Below are 24,013 nucleotides of genomic sequence, written 5' to 3'. Positions count from 1 at the left end.
ACTAGGTTCTTCATGGCCTTTTTTTTTTTTTTTTTTTTTCCTTAGATTCCGTATATATGTGTTAGCATACTGTATTTGTTTTTCTCTTTCTGACTTACTTCACTCTGTATGACAGACTCTAACTCCATCCACCTCATTACAAATACCTCCATTTCATTTCTTTTTATGGCTGAGTAATATTCCATTGTATATATGTGCCACATCTTCTTTATCCATTCATCTGTCGATGGACATTTAGGTTGCTTCCATGTCCTGGCTATTGTAAATAGAGCTGCAATGAACATTTTGGTACATGACTCTTTTTGAACTATGGTTTTCTCAGGGTATATGCCCAGTAGTGGGATTGCTGGGTCGTATGGTAGTTCTATTTGTAGTTTTTTAAGGAACCTCCATACTGTTCTCCATAGTGGCTGTATCAATTTACATTCCCACCAACAGTGCAAGAGTGTTCCCTTTCCTCCACACCCTCTCCAGCATTTATTGTTTCTAGATTTTTTGATGATGGCCATTCTGACCGGTGTGAGATGATATCTCATTGTAGTTTTGATTTGCATTTCTCTAATGATTAATGATGTTGAGCATTCTTTCATGTGTCTGTAGGCCATCTGTATATCTTCTTTGGAGAAATGTCTATTTAGGTCTTCTGCCCATTTTTGGATTGGGTTGTTGGTTTTTTTGTTATTGAGCTGCATGAGCTGCTTGTAAATCTTGGAGATTAATCCTTTGTCAGTTGCTTCATTTGCAAATATTTTCTCCCATTCTGATGGTTGTCTTTTGGTCTTGTTTATGGTTTCCTTTGCTGTGCAAAAGCTTTTAAGTTTCATTAGGTCCCATTTGTTTATTTGTGTTCTTATTTCCATTTCTCTGGGAGCTGGGTCAAAAAGAATCTTGCTGTGATGTATGTCATAGAGTGTTCTGCCTATGTTTTCCTCTAAGAGTTTGATAGTGTCTGCCCTTACACTTAGGTCTTTAATCCATTTTGAGTTTATTTTTGTGCATGGTGTCAGGGAGTGTTCTAATTTCATACTTTTACATGTACCTGTCCAATTTTCCCAGCACCACTTATTGAAGAGGCTGTCTTTTCTCCACTGTATATTCTTGCCACCTTTATCAAAGATAAGGTGACCATATGTGTGTGGGTTTATCTCTGGGCTTTCTATCCTGTTCCATTGATCTATATTTCTGTTTTTGTGCCAGTACCAAACTGTCTTGATTACTGAAGCTTTGTAATATAGTCTGAAGTCAGGGAGCCTGATTCCCCCAGCTCCATTTTTTGTTCTCAAGATTGCTTTGGCTATTCGGGGTCTTTTGTGTTTCCATACAAATTGTGAAATTTTTTGTTCTAGTTCTGTGAAAAATGCCAGTGGTAGTTTGATAGGGATTGCATTGAATCTGTAGATTGCTTTGGGTAGTAGAGTCATTTTCACAATGTTGATTCTTCCAATCCAGGAACATGGTATATCTCTCCATCTATTTGTATCATCTTTAATTTCTTTAATCAGTGTCTTATAATTTTCTGCATACAGGTCTTTTGTCTCCTTAGGTAGGTTTATTCCTAGATATTTTATTCTTTTTGTTGCAATGGTAAATGGGAGTGTTTTCTTAATTTCACTTTCAGATTTTTCGTCATTAGTGTATAGAAATGCAAGAGATTTCTGTGCATTTATTTTGTATCCTGCTACTTTACCAAATTCATTGATTAGCTCTAGGAGTTTTCTGGTAGCATCTTTAGGATTCTCTATGTATAGTATCATGTCATCTGCAAATAGTGACAGCTTTACTTCTTCTTTTCCGACTTGGATTCCTTTTATTTCTTTGTCTTCTCTGATTGCTGTGGCTAGCACTTCCAAAACTATGTTGAATAATAGTGGTGAGAGTGGGCAACCTTGTCTTGTTCCTGATCTTAGTGGAAATGGTTTCAGTTTTTCACCATTGAGGACAATGTTGGCTGTGGGTTTGTCATATATGGCCTTTATTATGTTGAGGAAAGTTCCCTCTATGCCTACTTTCTGCAGGGCTTTTATCATAAATGGGTGTTGAATTTTGTCGAAAGCTTTCTCTGCATCTATTGAGATGATCATATGGTTTTTCTCCTTCAATTTGTTAATATGGTGTATCACATTGATTGATTTGCGTATATTGAAGAATCCTTGCATTCCTGGGATAAACCCCACTTGATCATGGTGTATGATCCTTTTAATGTGCTGTTGGATTCTGTTTGCTAGTATTTTGTTGAGGATTTTTGCATCTATGTTCATCAGTGATATTGGCCTGTAGTTTTCTTTCTTTGTGACATCTTTGTCTGGTTTTGGTATCAGGGTGATGGTGGCCTCGTAGAATGAGTTTGGGAGTGTTCCTCCCTCTGCAATATTTTGGAAGAGTTTGAGAAGGATAGGTGTTAGCTCGTCTCTAAATGTTTGATAGAATTCACCTGTGAAGCCATCTGGTCCTGGGCTTTTGTTTGTTGGAAGGTTTTTAATCACAGTTTCAATTTCAGTGCTTGTGATTGGTCTGTTCATATTTTCTATTTCTTCCTGGTTCAGTCTCGGCAGTTTGTGCATTTCTAAGAATCTGTCCATTTCTTCCAGGTTGTCCATTTTATTGGCATAGAGTTGCTTGTAGTAATCTCTCATGATCTTTTGTATTTCTGCAGTGTCAGTGGTTACTTCTCCTTTTTCATTTCTAATTCTATTGATTTGAGTCTTCTCCCTTTTTCTCTTGATGAGTCTGGCTAATGGTTTATCAATTTTGTTTATCTTCTCAAAGAACCAGCTTTTAGTTTCATTGATTTTTGCTATTGTTTCCTTCATTTCTTTTTCATTTATTTCTGACCTGATCTTTATAATTTCTTTCCTTCTGCTGGCTTTGGGGTTTTTTTGTTCTTCTTTCTCTAATTGCTTCAGGTGCAAGGTTAGGTTGTTTATTCGAGATGTTTCCTGTTTCTTGAGGTAGGCTTGTATTGCTATAAACTTCCCTCTTAGCACTGCTTTTGCTGCGTCCCATAGGTTTTGGGTCGTCGTATCTCCATTGTCATTTGTTTCTAGGTATTTTTTGATTTCCCCTTTGATTACTTCAGTAATCACTTCGTTATTAAGTAGTGTATTGTGTAGCCTCCATGTGTTTGTATTTTTTACAGATCTTTTCCTGTAATTGATATCTAGTCTCATAGCGTTGTGGTCGGAAAAGATACTTGATACGATTTCAATTTTCTTAAATTTACCAAGGCTTGATTTATGACCCAAGATATGATCTATCCTGGAGAATGTTCCATGAGCACTTGAGAAAAATGTGTATTCTGTTGTTTTTGGGTAGAATGTCCTATAAATATCAATTAAGTCCATCTTGTTTAATGTATCATTTAAAGCTTGTGTTTCCTTATTTATTTTCATTTTGGATGATCTGTCCATTGGTGAAAGTGGGGTGTTAAAGTCCCCTACTATGATTGTGTTGCTGTCGATTTCCCCTTTTATGGCTGTTAGTATTTGCCTTATGTATTGAGGTGCTCCTATGTTGGGTGCATAAATATTTACAATTGTTATAGCTTCCTCTTGGATCGATCCCTTGATCATTATATAGTGTCCTTCTTTGTCTCTTGTAATAGTCTTTATTTTAAAGTCTATTTTGTCTGATATGAGAATTGCTACTCCAGCTTTCTTTTGATTTCCATTTGCATGGAATATCTTTTTCCATCCCCTCACTTTCAGTCTGTATGTGTCTCTAGGTCTGAAGTGGGTCTCTTGTAGACAGCATATATATGGGTCTTGTTTTTGTATCCATTCAGCCAGCCTGTGTCTTTTGGTGGGAGCATTTAATCCATTTACATTCAAGGTAATTATCGATATGTATGTTCCTATTCCCATTTTCTTAAATGTTTTGGGTTTGTTATTGTAGGTGTTTTCCTTCTCTTGTGTTTCTTGCCTAGAGAAGTTCCTTTAGCATTTGTTGTAAAGCTGGTTTGGTGGTGCTGAACTCTCTCAGCTTTTGCTTGTCTGTAAAGGTTTTAATTTCTCCATCAAATCTGAATGAGATCCTTGCTGGGTAGAGTAACCTTGGTTGTAGGTTTGTCTCCTTCATCACTTTAAGTATATCCTGCCACTCCCTTCTGGCTTGCAGAGTTTCTGCTGAAAGATCAGATGTTAACCTTATGGGGATTCCCTTGTGTGTTATTTGGTTTTTTTCCCTTGCTGCCTTTAATATGTTTTCCTTATATTTAATTTTTGACAGTTTGATTAATATGTGTCTTGGCGTGTTTCTCCTTGGGTTTATCCTGTATGGGACTCTCTGTGCTTCCAGGACTTGATTAACTATTTCCTTTCCCATATTAGGGAAGTTTTCAACTATAATCTCTTCAAATATTTTCTCAGTCCCTTTCTTTTTCTCTTCTTCTTCTGGGACCCCTATAATTCGAATGTTGGTGCGTTTAATGTTGTCCCAGAGGTCTCTGAGACTGTCCTCAGTTCTTTTCATTCTTTTTTCTTTATCCTGCTCTGTAGTAGTTATTTCCACCATTTTATCTTCCAGGTCACTTATCCTTTCTTCTGCCTCAGTTATTCTGCTATTGATCCCATCTAGAGTATTTTTAATTTCATTTATTGTGTTTTTCATCATTGCTTGGTTCCTCTTTAGTTCTTCTACGTCCTTGTTAAATGTTTCTTGCATTTTGTCTATTCTATTGCCAAGATTTTGGATCATCCTTACTATCATTATTCTGAATTCTTTTTCAGGTAGACTACCTGTTTCCTCTTCATTTGTTAGGTCTGGTGTGCTTTGACCCTGCTCCTTCATCTGCTGTGTGTTTTTCTGTCGTCTCATTTTGCTTATCTTACTGTGTTTGGGGTCTCCTTTTCACAGGCTGCAGGTTTGTAGTTCCCGTTGTTTTTGGTATCTGTCCCCAGTGGCTAAGGTTGGTTCAGTGGGTTGTGTAGGCTTCCTGGTGTAGGGAACTAGTGCCTGAGCTCTGGTGGATGAGGCTGGATCTTGTCTTTCTGGTGGGCACATCCACGTCTGGTGGTGTATTTTGGGGGTGTCTGTGGCCTTATTATGATTTTAGGCAGCCTCTCTGCTAATGGATGGGGCTGTGTTCCTGTCTTGCTAGTTGTTTGGCATAGGGTGTTCAGCACTGTAGCTTGCTGGTCATTGAGTGATGCTGGGTCTTGACGTTGAGATGGAGATCTCTGAGAGATTTTTACCGTTTGGTATTACGTGGAGCTGGGAGGTCTCTTGTGGACCAGTGTCCTGAAGTTGGCTCTCCCACCTCAGAGGCACGGCCCTGATGCCTGGCTGGAGCACCAAGAGCCTTTCGTCCACACGGCTCAGAGTAAAAGGGAGAAAAAGAAAGAAAGAAAGACAGAAAGAAAGAAAGACAGAAAGAAAGAAAGAAAGAAAGAAAGAAAGAAAGAAAGAAAGAAAGAAAGAAAGAAAGAAAGAAAGAAAGAAAGAAAGAAAGAAAGAAAGAAAGAAAGAAAGAAAGAGGCTATAATATAGTGAAGCAAAATAAAGCTATTGTAAAGCAAAGCTATACAGACAAAATCTCACCCAGAAGCATATACATATACACTCACAAAAAAAAAGGAACAGGGGAAAAATTAATATATCCTGCTCCCAAAGTCCACCTCCTGAATTTGGGATGATTCGTTGTCTATTCAGGTATTCAGCAGATGCAGGCACATCAAGTTGTTTGTGGAGTTTTAATCCGCTACTTCTGAGGCTGCTGGGAGAGATTTCCCCTTCTCTTCCCTGTTCACACAGCTCCTGGGGTTCAGCTTTGGATTTGGACCCGCCTCTGCGTGTAGGTCACCTGAGGGCGTCTATTCCCCGCCCAGACAGAACGGGGTTAAAGGAGCAGCTGCTTCGGGGGCGCTGGCTCACTCAGGCCGCGGGGAGGGAGGGGTACGGAGGAGGCGGGGCGAGCCTGCGGCGGCAGAGGCCGGCGTGACGTTGCACCAGCCTGAGGCGCGCAGTGCGTTCTCCCGGGGAATTTGTCCGGGGATCACGGGACCCTGGCAGTGGCGGGCTGCACCGGCTCCCGGGAGGGGCGGTGTGGAGAGTGACCTGTGCTCACACACAGGCTTTTTGGAGGCGGCAGCAGCAGCCCCAGCGTCTCACGCCTGTCTCTGGGGTCCGCGCTGATCGCCGCGGCTCACGCCTTTCTCTGGAGTTCGTTTAGGCGGCGCTCTGAATCCCCTCTCCTTGCGCGCAGCGAAACAAAGAGGCAAGAAAAAGCCTCTTGCCTCTTCGGCAGCTGCAGACTTTTTCCCGGTCTCCCTCCCAGCCAGCTGTGGTGCGCTAAACCCTTCAGGCTGTGTTCACGCCGCCAACCCCAGTCCTCTCCCTGCGATCCGACCGAAGCCCGAGCCTCAGCTCCCAGCCCCGCCCGCCCCGGCGGGTGAGCAGACAAGCCTCTCGGGCTGGTGAGCGCTGCTCGGCGCCGAGCCTCTGTGCGGGAGTCTCTCCACTTTTTCCTCTGCGCCCCTGTTTCTGTGGGATCCGCGCTGTTAGCTGCGGCTCGCGCCCGTCTCTGAAGTTCGTTTAGGCGGCACTCTGAATCCCCTCTCCTCGCGCACCAGGAAACAAAGAGGGAAGAAAAAGTCTCTTGCCTCTTCGGCAGCTGCAGACTTTTTCTCGGACTCCCTCCCGGCTAGCTGTGGTGCGCTAACCCCTTCAGGCTGTGTTCACGCCGCCAATCCCAGTCCTCTCCCTGCGATCCGACTGAAGCCCGAGCCTCAGCTCCCAGCCCCCGCCCGCCCCGGCGGGGGAGCAGACAAGCCTCTCGGGCTGGTGAGTGCTGGTCGGCACCGCTCCTCCGTGCGGGAGCCTCTCCGCTTTGCCCTCCGCACCCCTGTGGCTGCGCTCTCCTCCGTGGCTCCGAAGCTTCCCCCTTCTGCCACCCGCAGTCTCTGCCCGCGAAGGGGCTTCCTAGTGCGTGGAAATCTTTCCTCCTTCACAGCTCCCTCCCACTGGCGCAGGTGCCGTCCCTATTCTTTTGTCTCTGTTATTTCTTTTTTCTCTTTTGCCCTACCCAAGTACGGGGGGAGTTTCTTGCCTTTTTGGAGGTCGGACGTTTTCTGCCAGCGTTCAGTGGGTGTTCTGTAGGAGCAGTTCCACGTGTAGATGTATTTCTACTGTATCTGTGGGAAGGAAGGTGATCTCCGCGTCTTACTCTTCCGCCATCTTCTCTCCTCCCACATAATCTTTATATTCATAATTTTATAAGGTCTCCATACTCTCTACCTCCAATCCCCCCTCCCCGCATTCTGATTTGAATTCACTCCAGTTAGGTTTTCATCCCCACCACTCCACTGGAACTGCTGGTGTCAAGGTCATTATGACACCAGTGTTTGATAAATCCAATGATCAGTTTACATTCTTATCTTACTTAACTAATCAGCACAAGTTGACACAGTCAATCATTACCTCTTCCTTGAAACATCTTCACTTGGCTTCTAGGTCATCACATGACACTAGTTTTGCTCCTACCCACTTGATGTTTCTGAATTTGTTGATTCTTCCTCATCTCCCTGATATTTTAAAATTGCCCAAAGGCTCAGTCCTCATATTTCCTCTCGTTCTATACCAACTCGTTAGGAGATCTCATCCACTTCAAAACTTTATATATATTATTTATGCTAATGAATACCAAATTTATGTCTCCAGCGTGGACCTCATCCTTGAACTCCAATTTCATGTATTCAACAGCCTACCACACTTTGCTATCTGGTTACCTTATAGACATCTCAAATTTGACATGTTTAGACATATAGTTCTCATTATGATGAAGTAATTAGTATCATATCAATATTTATCCTCCCACAATAAACAATTCAAAAATTGAACACAAATAATTATGCAACATATACAAATATTGAATCATTATGTTGTACACCTGCAATTAATATGTCAATTACACTTCAATAAAAAATTGAACAAAAATAAGTGAAGAAACTGCTTTAGGCATTAGACAAAACAATACAAGTGTTGTTCTTGAGAGAGCAAAAATGCATGAGGTGAACATTATATCTCTCTGGCTTTCTGCCTAGGAACACTTTATCAATACAAATAGCAGCACAGAGAGTGGATCACAAATAAAGAGGAGAAATCTTGACACGTAGACAGCAAAGTGAAATTTGTGACCAAAGGTACCAAAGAAGAGAGAGCTATATAGACTAGCCCCTTATATCTGCACAGAGATCCCTTTTAGTCTCTGGATGAATACTAAGTTGTGCATGCACAGAGCAAGACTCCAAAGGGTCTTATAGGAAACAGCTACTTCAGGGCCATGAGATTAATGCAGATTCCAAAGCTCTTACAATACTGAGAGATGTTCCTATTTTCACAAGCCAAATGAAGAGACTTGCCTGAATACCCCAGGCATTTAGTTGCAACCCTAGAATGGACAGATGTTAAGTGAAGACTTATTCTATCACTAGATTAAGGACTATTCTAGACTCTCACAAAGAAAGCTTAAAATCAAGTAGGATCAAGCTGATTGAGTACATTTCCTGTCAGCCAAAACAAACCTCAACACTGTTTAATGGAAGACATAATCTCAAACATACTCTCGCCAGATTTTCAACAACTTTGCAGCATACATGTCTAGCATACAACAAAAAATTACCAAACTGATGAAGAAGCAGGAAAAACTTATTAAAACCCAAAACCAGAAAGAAAAAGTCAGTAGAAACCCAGAGACTGCACTAATGTTGGAATTAAATGACAAGGACTTTACGATAGCAACAGTTGACCCTTGAACAACAGGGCTTTGAACTGCATGAGTCCACCTATACACAAACTTTTTCAATAAATATACAGTCGGCCTTCACACCCGTCTGTTCTGCATCCACGGATTCAACCAACTGTGCATCATGTACTATGTTTACAGTCTGCAGTTGGTTGAATCCGTGGATACAAAACTTGCAGATACAGAGGGCTTACTATAGGACTTGAGCATCTGTGGATTTTGGTATCTACAGTGGAACCAATCGCCTGTGGATACCAAGGGAATACTGTATTATAAATATGTTCAAGTGCTGAGTGAATAGATGCAGAATCTAAAAAGAGAAATAAAAATTAGGGAGAAAAAAGGAATGGACATTCTAGAACTCAAAAAAATGTATCTGAAATGAAAAATTCACTGCATAGGCTTAACCACAGACTATTCATTGCAGGGGACAGATTAGTTTTGGAGATTAGACAAAAGAAACTATATCTAAACCAAAGCTCACAAAAAAGAAAATAAGACTAAAAAAATGAATACAGCCTCAGTGGCCTGTGGAACGATATCAAGTTATCTAACAAATATGTAATTGGAATTCTAGAAGGAAAGGGAAAAGATATTGGAGAAAAAAAAATTAAAGAAACAATAGCCACAAATTCTTCAAGAAGCTCAACTAACTCTAGCCAGATAAGCCTAAGAAAAACCACACCTAGGCACATCACAGTCAAATTGCTGAAAACTAAAAAGTAAGTGAAAATATGTAAAGGGACCAGAGAAAAAAGGTACATTACGTACGGATGAAAAAGAATGATTGCTCACTTCTCATTAGAAATAGTGCAACCAGGGACTTCCCTGGTGGCTCAGTGGTTAAGAATCCACCTACCAATGCAAGGGACACGGGTTCAAGCCCTAGTCCGGGAAGATCCCACATGCCATGTAGCAGCTAAGCCTGTGCACCACAACTAGTGAGCCCGCGCTCTAGAGCCCGCAAGCCACAACTACTGAGACCATGTGCCACAACTACTGAAGCCCACGTGCCTAGAGCCTGTGCTCCGCAACAAAGAGAAGCCACCACAATGAGAAGCCCACACACCACAACGAAGAGTAGCCCCCGCTCTCCGCAACTAGAGAAAGCCCACGTGCAGCAACGAAGACACAACGCAGCCAAAAAATAAATTAATTAGTTAAAAAAAGAAATAGTGCAACCAGATGACAATGAAATGACACCTTTAAAGCACTGAAAGGAAAACATCATTGACCTAGAATTCTACATCCAGAAAAAATATGCTTTGAAATCGGAGGCAAAATAAAGACATAGTCAAATAAAATCTGAGAAAATTCATAAATAGTAGACCTGCACATCAGGCTTGAGGAAAATATCAGACAGAAATTTAGATCTGCGAGGAATGAAGAGTGCCAAAAAATATATGGGCAAATATAAATGACTTTCTAATTTCTCAATTTCTCTAAATATTTGACTATTTAAAGCAAAGATAATAGTTTCCTGTGGGGTTTATAAGATATGTAGAACAATTCATCAGGGAGACATAATTTAAAATGTGTATGCAACCAACAGCAAAGTTTCCAAAGAAATGAAGCAAAAACTAGCAGAACAAAATGAAGGAATGTGTAAGTCTACACTCATAGTTTAAGATATTAGCCCTCTTCTCAGTTATCAATAGAGAAAAAAAAAAAAAGAAAGAAAGAAGCTGCTATTATAAGAAAAAGATTTGAACAATACTGTGACAAGTTTTATTTCCCAAAAATGTCCTCAGCAGTATTTACAGCCTCACATGCTCTTCCAGAACCTCGTCACACCCCCATCAAGCGTTGGAGTCTATTGCCTCTCTTCTTGACTGGATAGACAGCATTCTGTGACTGCCACTACAAATAGAACATGGCAGAAGTAAGCTGTATGACTTCCAAAGCTTAAGTCAAAAAAGGCAATATACCTTCTACCTGGTTTTCTCCCTCTCTCATAACATGCAACTTGAGTGCTTTAAACCAACAGCTTCCCTGACCCACCATGCTGCAGAGGCCACATAATGAGACCACATTAAAATAGAGAGAGTTGCTTAAGTAGCTTAAGATGATTCCAGCTTCCAGCTTCCAACCCAGCCCCAACTAGCTGATACTGAGTGGAACCTGCCTTTGAGATGTCCGAGCTGATGCTGGGTGGGACATGGTAAACTGTTCCCACTAAGCCTTGCTGAAACAGCAGAATTTGAGCCAAGTAAATGTTGTTGTTTTAAGCCACTAAATATGGGGGACATATGTTGCATAGCCATAGATAACTGAAACATCTTTACCAGCCAGCATGATCTGACATTTATAGAACACCATACCCAAACAACTACAGAATATTTTAAGTACTCATGGTACATTCATCAGTATAGATCATATATTGGGCATAAACAAGTATCAATGAGTTTAGAAGGATTAAGTCATACTAAATCAAAAATTAATAAAGAGGGAATTCCCTGGTGGTCCAATGGTTAGGACTCTGTGCTTTCACTGCCGTTATGAAAGTCATAACGAGGATAATACCTCATGACTAAGAGGGTTTTATCCCAGGAATGCAAGGTTAGTTGCATTGAAAAATAAACCAATACAATTCACCACATTAACAGAATAAAATGATTTCCTCAATAATTTCCTCATAGAAGCAGAAAAAGCATTTGACAAAATTAACACTTTCTTGATAAAAAACACTCAGCAAAATCATACTAAGAGGAAACTCCTTAAACTTATTTCCTTATATTTCCCCTATATTGGCAAGTCTCCCTACTTTAGCCTTTATACTCCTAGAGTCTATTCTCAAGAGAGCAACAAAGTTATCTTGTTAAAATACAGTTAGATTAATTTAACTCTTTTGCCCAAAACACTCTGTGGCTCCAAATTTTGCTTCTGCATTTTGCTTGAATTAAAAAGGTATTAACTTAGTTATGTATATCATAATCTCTAAAACAAGCACTAAAAAAATACAAAGAGATATAGCAAGTCAACAAATTAAAATGGATTACCAAAAAAAAAAAAAGAAGGCAGGAAAAGGAAAAAGGAACAAAACTAGAGGGGACAAGCAAAAAAACAAATAATATAAAGGAGACTTAAATACAACCAATAGTTACATTAATGGTAAATGATTTACATACCAATTAAAAGACAGTGATTGTTAGATGGGAAAATCAAAATATTTGTAATAGACCCAATTACTCGTTCTCTACCAAAAAAAAAAAAAGTCACTTTAACAGTAAAATAGAAGCATTCTTATTATAATCAAGAACAAGTAAAATATGCCTGCCAATTTTGGAAAACTTTGCCAATGCAATTGGGAAAGAAAGCAAATTTAAAAGTACGAATACTGGAAAGAGGAAGAAAAAGTAACATTACTTACAGATGACATCATTGGGTACGTACAAAACTCAACAAAATAATCTGAAAAGCAACTAGGATTTATAAGAAAGATTAGTAGAGCAGTAATTACAAAATAAATAATGCTCAATATTTTCCTACATTCCAGCAACAATAAATTAGAAAATAAATTGAGTTCCTAATAGCAAAACACATATCACCTAAGAGTTAAACTCAAGAGAAATGTGCAGAATCTCTGTGAATAAAACCACAATATTGTTATTGAAGAACATAAAAGAAAGCTTGTCTAAATGGAGAACTATATCATGTTACTGGCTCAGAAGACTTAATATTATCAAGATGTCAATTCTTCCCAAATAAATAAATAAACTCAGTGCAATCCCAGTGGGTTTGAGGATTTATTTTTGGAAATGCAACAAATGATTCTGAAGTTCATCTGGAAGAATAGTAGTTGAAACTAAGTGGGAGATTTCAGAAATTATAGTAATGATAGGACTTTGTCCTACTAGAAAGTAAAATATATTAATATATAAAATAATAATTAAAATATTGTAGTACTTCCATAAAAACAAGCAAGCAGTGGAAGAAAATTTAGAGTTTAGAACCATTTCTTCATAAGCATAAGATTAATTTGTTAATAGTGGCATCTTAAATCAGTGAGAAAAATAAATTAGTCTATAAATGGTGATGGAGTACTTGACTATCAGTTGTGGGGAAAATAAGCTACATTAATATTCATACTCAATTCAAAACAAATTCCAGACTTATTTGAGATTTAAATAGAAAAACAAGATCTATACCACTAAAGAAATATATATGTGAATATATAATCTTGGTGTGGTAAAGAAAATGATACCCAAGGTATACAGGAAAATATTAAACTTGCTTTATATTTATTCTTATAAATACATTTTTATTTGGCAAAATAGTACATTGAAAATAAAACTGAAACATGCAAATGACTAACTGAGAAAAATACACCTTTAAGAAAAAGCTCATATTAATCCATAGGAAGTTGACAATGGCACCAAAAGAAAGCAAAAATCACTAACAGGCAATAATAGAAAATTCTCAAAAGAAGCTATAATTATTTGCCATGTAATAATGAAAAGTGCAACTTAAGGGGCATACCATGTTAGAATATCAAATAGGCAAATCTCTATATATGTATTAGTAAGGGTATAGGAAAACAGACTGTACTAGTGGAAGAGTAGTATAGATTTGTATAACTTTTTTGAAAAACAGATTGGAATTCTTGAAATTTTGTAAATATACCATTTAAGGGAGTTAATCCTAACAAAACAATAATGGAGCCCTCTAAATGGATATTCACGGTACCTGATTATAAAATGCCAGAGAAAAAATGGCTCTACCCACATTTTTTTAGAAATCAAAGCAGCAATGAAAAAGAGAGAGAGGTGATCTTTGGTAAAGCTAGGAGACACCAGTAACTTTGAACTATAATATTTGAGAAGGAGCTACCAAATGTAGGGAAAGTCAAACAGGGATGCAGGGAAATGCCTAAAGAGACAGCTGTGGGAGAGGATCTCAAACAAATCAGGCAGAGCACAGTTAACATGGCACAGGGCACAACATAAGGGGCAACACCACAAGTCTTGTCTGGAACAATCGGAACAGGAGGCCTGGTCTTTAGAGGAAGCTTCTCCAAACCCCATAGAATGGGCAGAGGAGGTAGAAATGAACAAGGAAACACACATTTTTGAGAGAAGCAATATGTCCTTGAGGAAGGTTGAAGGAAATAGATCTTGAATTGTGAGCAGTCCAGAAACTGCTGATTTCCTTGCACTGGGGAGAAATGAAGGTTAAAACAGTATACACACACATACACGCACTGCTGAGCCATAAAGAGCTTTGCTGTGAACCAAAGAAAGTTACTGCTTGCCTGGAACACTGCTCTAGTCTCTTCCCTGAAGAAACCTCTCAAAAATAACTGGAAGAATTCACCTCATTCACAAAAGTAATAAGCAAAAAAGAACCAGCCAAGTATGTATGCAAAGTTATTTCAGGAAAAGGAAGAAAAATGTGGGAAAAATACATGGCAGGTGATGAACACACACCAGAAAAATATGGCTACTGTTCAGATAAAAATGATGACCAAATATATGGTCATAAATATACGGCACCTAATGAATCAAAGAGCTTAAAGCAGAGAACTGGAGGAGATGAAACACAAGCTGGCAGACTTAAAAAATAAATAGAAAAAAAAAATCCATCAAGAAATCAGGATACATTAAGCAGCACAAAGAGCCATCATCAAAATCACACTAAAGGATAGAAGAACAGGATAGAGAAAAGCAAACAAAGTCATAGATGTGAATTAGAGACAAAAACAAAATCAACACAAAATGAAAAGAAGAAAAAAATAATTTAAAGACGTAATTTTGAAAAACCTAAAAGACTTAAATCTGTAACTTGAACTAGCAATCTGTAACACCCCCCTCCAAAAAAAACCCTTCATGCAATACGATCTACACTAAAACATATCCTAGTGATAGCACTGGACCTCAAAGATGAAAAAAACAAAACAAAAAACTTTGGGCATGCAGGCAAAATGATTAAGTAACCTACAATTTGAGACACATTCCTATTTGTTACCCCTAAATTTCCTCTTATTTCTGGCTGTATAACCACCCAGCTAGACACTGCATCTCCTAACTTTCTTTGCAGTTAGTTAGGGTGGCCATATGAGTATGTTCTGGACAATTGGATACACACTAAAGTGAAGTGTGCAAAATCCTCCAAAATTTAAAGAAAAGCTGCTTTCTCTGAATTTTGCCCCTTTGCCTCTTTTGCAAGCTGGAATGTAGATGTGCCAGCATCCCACCTTTAATCTTGGGGGTGAGAATAATGCGCCAGGGGACAGTGGAGCAACAAGACAGAATAAATTGCTCCCTGGATAACTATGCAGCAGTTGCTCTGATACCTTAGACCAGCCAGACTGATAGATGAGAGAGATATAAAGTTCAATCTTATTTCAATCATTGTATCTTATACTTTGTTACAGTATCACATTCTTTCTCATACCTAATACAAAGAGAAAAATTAGAGTGGCTTCATACTTCACAACAATATTCAATGCTGGAAGACTAAGATACGATACTTACTGTCTTAGTTAGGGTTGCTCTAGCAGAATATCATACACTGGGTGGCTTATAAACAACATAAATTTATTTCTCACAGTTCTGAAGGCTGGCAGTTCCAAGATAAAGGTGCTGACAGATTTGGTGTCCAGTAAGGGCCTGCTTCCTGGTTTATAGATGGCCATCCTTTCACTGTGTCTCCCTATGGCAGAATAGGTGAGGGAGCTCCCTGGGGTCTTCTTTACTACAGTAATCCCATTCATGAGAGCTCCACCCTCATGACATAATCAACACCCCAAATCCCTACCTTCAAATATCATCACATTAGAGATTAGGTTTCAACAAATAAATTTGGAAGGGATGCAAACAAGGTCCAATCAAAAAGCTATTACAAGATGCAAACTATTATATATAAAATGGATAAACAATAAGGTCCTACTGTATAGCACAGGGAACTATATTCAATATCCTATGATAAATCACAATGGAAAAGAATATGAAAAAGAATGTATATATGTATACCTGAATCACTTTGCTGTACACCAGAAACTAACACAACATTGTAAATCAACTGTACTTCAATAAAATAAAAAATTTTTTTTTAAATCTATTACAGACAATAAGAGAATTTAATAAAATGCCTAAGTTAAAAATTAATATAAAAATTATTCCAGTTATGGCTTTGATAGACATGTTTATATCAAACCAAACCTCCCTACAAAAGCAAACAAACAAACAAAAACCTAGAAAAGTTGGATAAAGTAAAAACTACATCTGTTTGAAAGCATAAGAAACGATCAAGGCAGCCAGGACTTGAGAGGTAAAGCTCTCCAAGAACCAAGAAGTATGTTGAGATAAGCCCCAAATTCTGCTCCCCTCTTCCCCTGAATGCATTTGCTGATTCACAAGCAGTGTAGAGTCTAGCATCTGAGAATTGAGCAGAAATGGGCAGGGGCGGCTATGAGGCTAGAAGCTGAACAGAACTTTCTGTGGTCTCACAGGACTAAAGGAAAAAACCTGGAATTCAACAAGACAACTAAGACTTGAGAATCCAAGATCTTCAGAGGGAATGGAAATAATTATTAAGATGAACCCAACATTCAGCGATGCAATTAACCTCCAGGAATTTGCTCATTTGTAAATAATATGGAGCTGAGAACATAAGAAGCCAAGCAGAAAGTTGCAACCAGGGTCCTATATCAGTTTGGTAGGGCTCCCATAACAAAGGATCTCAGACTGTGTGGCTTAAACAACAGAAATTTATTTTCTCACGATTCTGGAGTTTGGAAGTCCAAGATCAAGGAAGGTATTGGCAGAGTTGGTTTCTTCTGAGGCCTCTCTTTTTGTCTGGTAAATGGCTATTTTCTGCCTGTGCTTTCACATGGTCTTCCCTCTGTGCATGGCTATGTCCTAAGCTCCTCGTCGTATATAAGAACGCCAGTCATATTGGATTAGGGCTCAACGTAATGAGCCGTAATACAATATCTTCTAGCCAAAGTTTATATAGGAACATTTAATATTTGCTTCATAAAATGCAATATATTTTTACCAAAATAATGAGCAGGAAAAGCCTCCAGTACTGTGAGTTGGTAAATTCCTGTTAAGTCACGCAGTTTGTGGTATTTTGTTACATCAGCCCTAGCAAATTAATACAGCAAGGTATTACAAGAAAGAGATGAGCTCAGAAAAGAATTGACCACAGTGCAAGCAGGAATAAAAGGGAATATGTCCAGGAATTTGAGGACTTACAGGATTAGAGAAAGCAACTGCTTCTTGATCCCAAATGGTAAAATACATGATTGAGCAATAAATGCTGGTTAAAACTCAGCCTCAAGGCAAGGATCAAACCAAGGGTATGGCCATCATATTCAATTGTTATCTTTGCTGAATAGGTTAAGGTGTCCCAGAGCAAGACTGTGATAACCAGTCAATCTTTTCAGTGATAGCAAATGGCTTACAAAAAAAGAGATTCAGAGCATGATCTCTTTCATCTGAAAAGTGGAGAGACAGCTCTACGAATCCTCAGCTCTCCTCACACCCATAACCCAGACTCAAAGAACAAGCATCAAAACCTTCAACAAATGGGTTATTTGGTAAATAATAGCAACAAGAAAGAGAAGGGGTGGTATTTTTATACGCAGCATAAACTTCAAAGGCAGTATTTTAATCCAAGGAGTTAAAATGATTACAAAATAAGTTCATGAGGAGAGGTCTGTTTTGTCTGCAGTTGCATTCCTACCACCTGACCCAGAACACCTAGACTAGTAGCTGCTCAACAAATATTTGCTGATTGAAAGAATAAGTGATGAAAACGCAGCCAGAAGAATAATGGCCTTTTCTTTGCTTGCTCCTTCTGGTCCCATGATGGGGAAGGAGGGGGAAAATGGGAAGCCCATTTGAGCAGTATTCTCGAAAAGATTTGGATTTTGTGACAGTAAAATGTGGAGTGAGCTTTTATTTGAAAAGTTTGCATAAGACTAGAGGTTCTTTGACCTTAGCCACTCATAGGCAGCCTTGCCATTAATTTATCATTGCCTCCCTAGTTTACTTCTCCCAGAACTAGTCTGTACATCTTGTGAAGCCCACAGACTTCTATAGTCCAAACCCTTATTTTTCAGCAGATGATACTAATTCACTTTGTTACCGAGAGGATTGAAATTATTCAACATAAGTGTTCTTATCGAATCCTGTTGTCATCTCAGCCCCTAAATTGTGAAGAAGATTGGGACTCTCCAGTATCCATACCATAATTAAGGACATGGCCTTATTTCTAAGGCAGCATATCTGGGTTCACATTTCTCTGCAAAGAGGACATTTTTACTCCTTACATTCATGTAAAAATGTCTGTTCTTTTCTGAATTGAAAATTAATGCTCTGGGACTTCCCTGGTGGCGCAGGGTGTCCGCCTGCCAATGCAGGGGACATGGGTTCGATCCCTGGTCCGGGAAGATCCCACATGCCGTGGAGCAACTAAGCCCATCCTCCAGAACTACTGAGCCTGCGCTCTGGAGTCCGTGAGCCACAACTACTGAGCCTGCATGCTGCAACTACTGCAGCCCACACACCTAGAGCCTGTGCTCCAACAAGAGAAGCCACTGCAACGAAGGGTAGCCCCTGCTCTCTGAAACTAGAGAAAGCCTGCGCTCAGCAACAAAGACCCTACGCAGACAAAAAAAATTTTTTTAATAATTAATTAATTATTTATTTTTAAAAAAGAAAATTAATGTTTTGGTTCTGTGCCTTGCACCTCCCCATCCTCTGCTCCTTCAGACTAAGAAGTCTTTCTCAAGATCTTAAAGATTTCCAGATATAGAAAATTCCCCTTTTTGGCCCTGGCTGTTAGATTAAAAGCATTAAAAGTCCATGTGAACTACCATTACATATTGCATAGGACAGGGAACAAAGGCACTAGAACTTAGTGAAAATCATTCTGCAACATGGGCCGAAGCTGGAACTGCATCTCAAGGTTCTTAATCTTTCACCTACTCTGTTTGCAAACATCCTTGTTCACATTCACTTTCTTGATGTGCACCTTTCTTATGACATCTCTAATCACATCCTAGTTCTTCTAAAGCCATGAGAGTATTCCAAAAATAATAATATTTTCTGTAATGTCTTCATGCTAACTATCATGTATTCACCCAGATATCACCTGGTCATATCCATCCCACAGGTAGCAAGGTGCAATGAATTTAAGCCTCAAATTCTAGTCTGCAGAAATCCAAACTTCTTAAGACCTCTTCTGCTCAGTTCCCCATTATGTCAATTCAGAAGTAAAACTCATCCTCTTCATTAATTCTCATAGAAAAGCCTCCATTCACATAAAACACAAGTTTTGCTGAATACATAGGGACCACAAGGAAGGATCATAGCCTGCACCACAGAGCAAACATCTTATCAACCATTCCTCTTCGCCAGAGTCCTTTCTAGCAATCCCACCACTAGGGATTCCCCTGCTGGCCCTTAACATAAGCAGCACCTAACTTCACGTCTTTCCATAAATTTCCCTTTATTCTTACTCTTCTCCCTCTCCAGAAAACTCAGACCCCGGAGGTTTCACTTGCTCCCTCCAAGGCATATTTTCCAGACAAATACTGCTTTGTCTTTTTGTCTTTGGGGGGCTGCACCTTTGATCTACTGAACCAAGATCTACTGAACAATCTCCCCAAATAATTTTTAGGCACACAAAATCACTGCCTTATAATTTAAGGACTAGGGGGAAAAAAACCCAAAAACACTAAAGCTGTTACAAATTTAATTAAATCCAAGCTGTAAGAATGACAGTTTGGTTTCATGCAGCACCTGAAAAGACTTTAGAATTATTTTGACACAGGACAACGTAAATACTAGTGTCATTTTAGTGGAAGGAACACCAGACTAGGAGTCAAGGCTAATGTGTGACCTTGATCAAGTTACTTAACATCTCTGGACCTCAGGTTCCTAGGGGAAAATACTGCTTTCCCTACTTAACTCCAAGGACTATTTGAAGGATAAAATGAGATCATGTATGTGAAAACACTTGTAGGAGGAGGGGAAAATAAATAGCTCTCGACAACTGCTAGGTATTATTTCAAAGTCCTGCTTGGGCCTGGAAAATATCAATCTTCTGCATGTTACCAGTGTGCTAGTAAGGCAGCCTGTGGAGTTTCTCAAGAAGCCTGTAGGATCCAAGTTAGGCAGCTCATTGCTCAGGCTGAGTAGCCAGAGAGGGGAATTCTTGATTCAGAGCAGCATCTGTTAGTGATTAAGGTTTCAGAGGCATGTGCCTGAACTGAAGGCAATGCTACAGAATTTGTCATAGCAGCAGTCCCAGTTGTAAAACAGATTCCATCCTTAAAGTGGATATGAAAGGTAAACACGAGAGCATTATTCTGCAAAATCACATGAAACAAGACGGTGCTTGTTTAACGTCCCCCACGGCACACGCACAAGCACATGTGAGGGGAAACAACAACAGGCAGAGGCTTTGGTGAAAGAAAGAGATCCCCAAGCAACAACCACCACCATCAAACTCAGAAGAGCTCACTTGTATTCTATTAACTGCACATTATATTTGCAAAGTGGGTCTCTCTGTTATTCACTCTCTGACATGTTCTTCCTTGAAAACTCAAGTTTGTTCAAAAAAAAAAAAAGAATCCCCATATCCAAAGATCACTATGAATTCTGTCTGTCAGAGATCGAACTACAGTTTAAGTAAGCATGTTTACTATAACTCAGAAGTCATGATGGACTTTGAACAAAGTCCAAAGATCTAGGCCTGGTGTGAAGATTGATCCTAGCACTTCTAGGTGGGCCAGGTGACTGAGAAGTTCTGAGAGTGATTGGGGTGAAAGAAGGGTGGAGGTAGAGTGAGACCCCAAGGTTTTTATTAGTGTTATTTTGTGGAAGTGTGCATTTTCTGTCTATAAAAGGAGATGTATGTGTGTGCTCGAGTTGAACTTAGAAAGCTTGGAGAGGGGTCTGTTTAAAAATGTAAAGAAAAAGTCAAGACTAGCAGTTTAAGGGGGGTCAGAATTTACTGGTCAAGCTATAAATTTCAGGTACAGAAGGTACGGAAAAAGAAACATGATGTCCCACACCAGGGGAGAGTCCTGGTTTTTATGGGGAACACCTTGAACATACCCAGAAAATCAGCAACTCGAATGGCCTGGCTGGTTTAAGTTCAGTTTTTCTGGAAGCACTTGAAGAGAAAGCAGGGAGAGCTGTACCTATGCCCAAAGCAAGTGACCAATAAGAAAACAGAATAAGAAGCAAAAGCTGACTGTATGATAGATGGATCTAAGGACGATCTTAGTACAAGAAAGCTGCTCCAGGAAAGCAGAGCACTGAGCCTGTAGGCCAGTCACTGAGACCAAAGGAGGAACAGAGGAGACGAACCATAGCCATTTCTATTTGGTTAGAAGGTTATTTGTTGGTTTGTCTGTTTGCTTGTTTTCCATCAGGAAATGAATGGTCACCTTGTAAACTAAATCTGGTCATAAACCACTTAAATCCATCTTACAGAAACTGCTTCTTTAGGTCATGAAACAGGCTAAAAACTAAAGTTGTGGAAAGCAGCAGAAAGATCATTTAACTAAGACTGAAAAGACCTGGGTTCTAGTCCAAGTTCTGCCAATCGCTGGCTGAGGTGGTGTTGCAGGTCGGGCATTTAGCTTATGTATCTTCTGGAAGCCTGCAGTGGTTGGGGGGGGAGGTTTAGTGGGAGGGGGTAAGGAGAGATGGAAAGATGATCTCCAAGGTCCCATCCAGTGAAAACAGTCATGGTTCCAGTTAGCATATAAAATAATTGAGGAAGTCTGGAAGGCTATATATCAAAACATTACTAGAATCTACCTCAGGGGAATGGGATTAGGGCAGGGGCAGAGAGACAAAAGAAAACAATTAGGGAAGCCTTTCAGTGGGGAAAAATGCAAAGGGATAAGGGATTTTTAAGTGAAATATTAAATAAGAAAAGTTCCAGTTAGCATATAAGATAATAGAGAAAGTCTGGAAGGCTATATATCAAAACATTACTAGTAGTCAGAGTATAAGCACGAACCAGAAGGAGTGAAGGGACTTGGGAGAGCTGACAGTGTGATTATTTTATTTCCCCTCTTTCTCCCCTGCCCTCCTTGGAAAAGCCCATGGTAGAGCCATTGGAAGCCGGTCAATTCCATCTAAATCCCTTTGTCCTCCGGGGCCCAACCTTCCACACCTAGTGATAGGGGGAGGGGACACAGGAGGGAGTCACCTGGGAACCTGCTCTGTAGCCTCCTTTGCAATATACCGTCTGATTTTCTGGCACAAGGTGAAGAAAGCTGAGCTTGGTTCTTGCCCCACACTGATAGTGCTACTTACCCTGGAGATTTCAGCATCATCACTGTGGCTTCTTACATCATCCTGGCTCTCCTCTTTGTCACCATCAGCTTCAGGGTCTACAAGTCTGTCATCCAAGCTGTACAGAAGTCAAAAGGCCATGCAGTCAAGCTATTTTCAGAAGTTTTCCATAATTAAGAGAGTGACCCCATCAACAGGGGCCCAAAACCCATCATGTGTTTCTTTCTGGTGAAAGATCTGGCTGTCTTCATGTGGCTAATGACCAACGTTAGTGCAGTTCCAATGGAATCACCCTTCTAATCTTTGCTGAACTGTAAGTTTTCAGTGTTCCAATGAAAAGTACAGACCCCAGACTGATTACTATGTTGTGTCATGAGAATCAGACCAAGTCAGTTGTTGAAGGACCCAAGCAACATTCTCTGGCATTTCAAAGAAAAAAAAAAGGAAGAAGCCCATGGAAATTAAAAATTCAGCAGTTACTAAATCACCATTGAACAGTTATAACACTGCACTTGTACCATGAGGGAATATGTCCAGTGTTCACTTCCAAACCCTTTTAATCTGATGTTTTCTCACCTTCTTTCTCTTTACTTTCCATACCAACCTCCAGAATGTGTTAGATTGAAAAGGAATTGATATCTTTGAAATTAAAAGAATATGATTCAAATTAGTAAGTAACCAGAATCTCCAAGGATGGTGGAGCTTTTGCCTGTGGCTTGAAAAGGCAAAGGGTGAAGATAAACACAAAAATGAAAGACAAAACACACCTCTCCAGCTCGTCTATCTAATACCCAAGTATTGGGTTTTAAACCAATTTCTCACAAGAGTTTTATCCTTATTTTCAATTTAAGGAATTATGATTACAAAAAAATTTATTTGGGAGTGGAATAATGACTATCTAGTTAACTTTTATTTATTCCTTGGACTATTCTTACCCTCCTCTGACCTCATCTCCCTGTCTCATATAATATGAGCAACTATACCTATTATCATCTGTCTTCTCCCACCTCACTGATACAAATAACTTCCAATTCTATTAATAACTCATAGGTGATACTGATAATCCCTGAATCCCAAAATACCATCTGATAAATGAGATCGGAAAAAGAAAGTTGGCCCACTGAGCTGACCACCACTCCCTTCCCGCTCCCAATTAGGAAATGAAAAGGTCCACCATTTGGGAAGGTGGTTTCTGTTTCGTTTCCTCTGGACATGAGTTCTGAGCTTGAGTACGAGAAAGGTGCTTCCTACCTTCTTCCCTACCTACCTCAAGCTTAACAGACAAGGCTGTGCTTTTCTTAGGAAATTAAATGTCTGTAATTTCTATAAAAATAATATTAATAGTTGCCTCTGGGTAAATGGACATGCACGCAGTTCACTGAAAGTTATTTGAGAGGGTATATGTTAGTAAGTAATTATAGTCAGGTGATTCATGATTTGGAAAAGGGCTTAGAGAAGAATTTCTAGATGCTCTGTCCCTGATAAAGAAAAAATAGCTACAAAGTGAGAAAAAAAAAAAAAACCCATAAAAAGATGTAGAAAAAAGGTGGAGTAGATCTAATAAAATAAGTAAATATATTCTCAGCTTCTTTGAGTTGATGATGTTCTTATGCCTAGTTTGAAACTTCATTTACCTTTGAAGCCCAAGGGATGAGACTAAATAAAAAAGACAAGGTCAACATTCTGGTCCACACCAACACTAACTCTGAATCCAAGATGTCGTATGTGGTTGATTAAGGGAGATGTAATTTAAAGATATGAATCCCTAAGCTTATCAAGCCTAGAAAAACAATAATTAAACACATGTTCTGATAACACTATAAGGAAAATAATCTCATGAAGCCCATGTAGCTGAGCACTGTCCTAATCTAACTTTCTCCTTTTCACGGGGTCACAGAACCCACAGAGGCAGAAACGAATGGGTTTTGTATAACCCTGGCCTTCATCTAGAGCCTAATTATTTGTTCTCAGAAACTCAAACCACTTCACTATACCCAAGCAGGCCAGAAAG

At 39.4% G+C, this 24,013-nt stretch overlaps 1 pseudogene; it reads left to right on the top strand.

Annotated features, from left to right (window-relative positions):
* The window catches only part of LOC137775852 (reticulon-3-like), a 79,715-nt pseudogene extending 57,153 nt beyond the window's left edge, over positions 1–22,562 (top strand).
* Positions 22,563–24,013: the final 1,451 nt, after the last annotated feature.

Source organism: Eschrichtius robustus, chromosome 13 (assembly GCF_028021215.1).
Source record: "Eschrichtius robustus isolate mEscRob2 chromosome 13, mEscRob2.pri, whole genome shotgun sequence".
In the NCBI taxonomy this organism is placed as follows: Eukaryota; Metazoa; Chordata; class Mammalia; order Artiodactyla; family Eschrichtiidae; genus Eschrichtius; species Eschrichtius robustus.
The sequence above is the reverse complement of the archived record's forward strand: the minus strand, read 5'-3'. Positions and strand labels throughout refer to the sequence as shown.